The 3426-nt window shown below is 35.6% G+C and overlaps 1 pseudogene; it reads left to right on the plus strand.

The window, feature by feature from the left end:
* Positions 1 to 529: 529 nt before the first annotated feature.
* Positions 530 to 2532, plus strand: LOC149223002 (protein disulfide isomerase-like 5-2 pseudogene; annotated as a pseudogene).
* Positions 2533 to 3426: the final 894 nt, after the last annotated feature.

Below are 3426 nucleotides of genomic sequence, written 5' to 3' on the forward strand. Positions count from 1 at the left end.
TATTCTACTTGAATATAAACATCCATTTATTCTACTTGAATGTAACATAAACTACCCTATGTTTTGCATGATCATTCACTCTAATGAATTAAAAACAATTTCTGGAATAATATTATATTTGTCTAGATACATCAATTAAAATATTTGTCTAAAAAATTTTCCGGGCAATTCCTCCGCCTGGTTAGACTACTCCTCATTTGGTTACCCATTACATCAGATTTGTTGCAGTTGTTGTTTCAAAGAAACATTTCAGTGGATGACCATAATAGCACTTTTGAAATATGCAAACCTGGGGTGAATTGTTGTGTTGCTATGGGGAAAACTTCTTCCTTACTTTTCATCAGTTTTGCCCTGATTTGCCCTGATCCTCCTCTGGATCAAGTTTCTTCAGAGAATTGGCTTTGTTCAATTTGATTGTACAAGAAAACAACATCTGATTTTTTGTTTAGCCCCCATTGCAGCTGGATCTATATGGGACTTCAAAGAATCTGATATCATTGACTTTGTGCTGAGTATGTAATTATGGGTAATGCCTCCATTAGAAGAACACATAATATCACTATGGTTGAAGCGAAAGCTGGAGCTTCGAGAATCAAAGCTATATGAATGCACGACAGAGCTTGAAGCAGAGCTTAAAGCTACTCAAACCAAATTGCGGGCATTCGAATCAGGGTATTAGGCAAAGCAAAGGGGCATATCAATTTGAATTCTCAGGAAGAGAATTTCATAGAGGAATTAGCAGATATGCACGTTCGACAGATTTGACCAAAACTCGAAATTCACATTGGTTTCCAGGCATTGAATTTTGGGCTCATTTTCTGAGGAAATGGAGAGGAATTTAAAAAATCTGAAACATGGTTTTTTTGCAGAGGGGTATCAATTAGATTACTGACGAGAATTTTTGCAAAATCGTAAGAAGTTTGGGATATTTTCTTTGTTTTATGATGGGTATATTTCCAGATCTCATAATGGACGGATTTCTAAAAAATAAACACTCAGCTCTGATATTTTCATTTATAATTACACACCATATCAGCAGTTGAATATCTTTTCAAGAAGAAAGTATTTGTCACAAGTGCCTACTGTCAATTCAGTAACTATTGAAACTGCAATTAATCATGTTGCTACTGTATCTGTTACCTGTGCATGCTCTTTGGTTCTAGAACCTAAGATAAAGAATTCATTTGGGGCTCTGTTACCTACTTGCTCATGTGGTCTAGCTAATGGCATCATGAAAAGGTCATTTTGTCTAGTTATCCTGTAAGCAACTTTATTGGCTTCAGATCAACAAATTCGTTGGGTTTGCTGGATGCTGCTGCTCAAGTACTTGCTAACTCTGACACTTTCATTGTGCTTTGCCAAAATAGATGCAGATAAGTTCAACAGTCTTGTTTCGAAATATGATGTGAGATTACTCAGGCCCACGGAAAGCAGATTCACTTGTTCCTTATCTGAAAAAAAAGGCTGCTCCAGAAGTTTATGTTCTAAAAGCAAATGTTGAAGTTCATGAATTTATCAAAGCATCTGTTAAAAAATTTCCCATATTTATTGGTTTTGGTGTGGAAGAATCCCTACTGGTAGATTTTGGGAAGCAATACAAGAAAAGAGCATGGTTTTCAGTAGCAAAGGAAATTTCAGATGAAACTATGGTGGAATATGATTTTGACAAGAAGCCAACTTTGTTGGTCATTCGCCCGAAATACAATGAGCAAGACATATTTTATGGTCCCTTCGAAGGAGAGTTTTTGCAAGAGTTTATCCAACAAAGTTTGTTGTCATTGTGTGTCCCAGTAAGATATGAAACTTTGAAGTTGTTAAAGGATGACCAAAGGCCTATGGTCCTTACAATTGTGAAGGATGAAACGGAAGACAAATCATTGCAGTTAATCAAGACATTAAAAGCTGCTGCATCTGGTAATCGTGATTTGGTCTTTGCATATGTGGGATCTAAACAGTGGGAAGAATTTGTTGATACTTTTAATGTGGTGCGAAATTCAAAACCACCAATGATTATTGTATGGAATAAAGAAGCTGTGAGATATCAAATGGATCATTACTGTGCAGATGGTTTGCAACCTTGGAGCTCTAAAAACCTTTCCTACAACAGTGATGTGCCAGATACTACACTGATATTGAGAAAGCACAACCTTTCAACAAACTTATTTTCTTGCCTTTTGTTCAATGAATTAGAAGTTTTTAATCCTCAGGATCAGTTGGCATTTGTTTATGTTAGAGATAATGAAACCAATGGAGATAAAATTTGTAACCCTGAAGGTATAGTGGTTCGAATGGTTTTTCTTTATGTTCTCTAGATCATCCAACAATGCCCAATTTGCAGTATCGATGAGATAGGGAAGAAATGAAGAAAGTTGAGTATAGCTTTATGGAGAGTGTAAGCCATTGTATAGTGGCAATCTTCCAAGCAGAGAAATTACTCATAATTCAAAAGTTTGCAAACTTGGTTGCTATTGAAAAAGTTTCAGTTCCTTGAATTTTTACAGCTACATTGTTTATGTTAGAGATAATGAACCCAACGGAGATAAAATTTGTAACCATGAAGGTATGGTGGTTCAAATGGTTTTTCTTTATGTTCTCTAGATCATCCAACAATGCCCCATTTGCAGTATCGATGAGGTAGGGAAGAAATGAAAAAAGTTGAGTATAGCTTTATGGAGAGTTTAAGGCTTTGTATAGTGGCAATCTTCAAGCAGAGAAATTACTCATAATTCAAAAGTTTGCAAACTTGGTTGCTATTGAAAAAGTTTCAGTTCCTTGTATTTTTACAGCTACATTGTTTATGCTAGAGATAATGAACCCAACGGAGATAAAATTTGTAACCATGAAGGTATGGTGGTTCAAATGGTTTTTCTTTATGTTTTCTAGATCATCCAACAATGCCCAATTTGCAGTATCGATGAGGTAGGGAAGAAATGAAGAAAGCTGAGTATAGCTTTATGGTGAGTTTAAGGCTTTGTATAGTGGCAATCTTCAAGCAGAGAAATTACTCATAATTCAAAAGTTTGCAAACTTGGTTGCTATTGAAAAAGTTTCAGTTCCTTGTATTTTTACAGCTACATAAGATATGATTTCATTTATCCAATCGTTTCTTGAGCAATATGACTGTTTGGGTCTTAAAGAGAAGTAGGTCCGGTATTTAATACAAGGAATTATTTCTTGTATCCACATCTATGTTTCGAGCCAACAATGACACTTTCACTTATTTTGCAAAATATGGCATCCAAAGCTATCTGCTTGTTGGTAAAAGCCTTTTCTACATAGTTATCAGAAGGGGTTTTTGATGTTGTTATGAATAAGGGAGGCTTGAATGCATTAATGGAACCAGAGTTGGCTCTTAGGCTGAGGATTCAATTCCTCTCTGAGTTGAAGCATGTACCTAGAAGTGTAAATTTCTTAGTACCAAAAAGG

The sequence above is a fragment of the Pinus tabuliformis genome, chromosome Q (genome assembly GCF_031772625.1).
Source record: "Pinus tabuliformis cultivar Carrire ecotype Pingquan chromosome Q, CPIR1, whole genome shotgun sequence".
NCBI lineage: Eukaryota > Viridiplantae > Streptophyta > Pinopsida > Pinales > Pinaceae > Pinus > Pinus tabuliformis.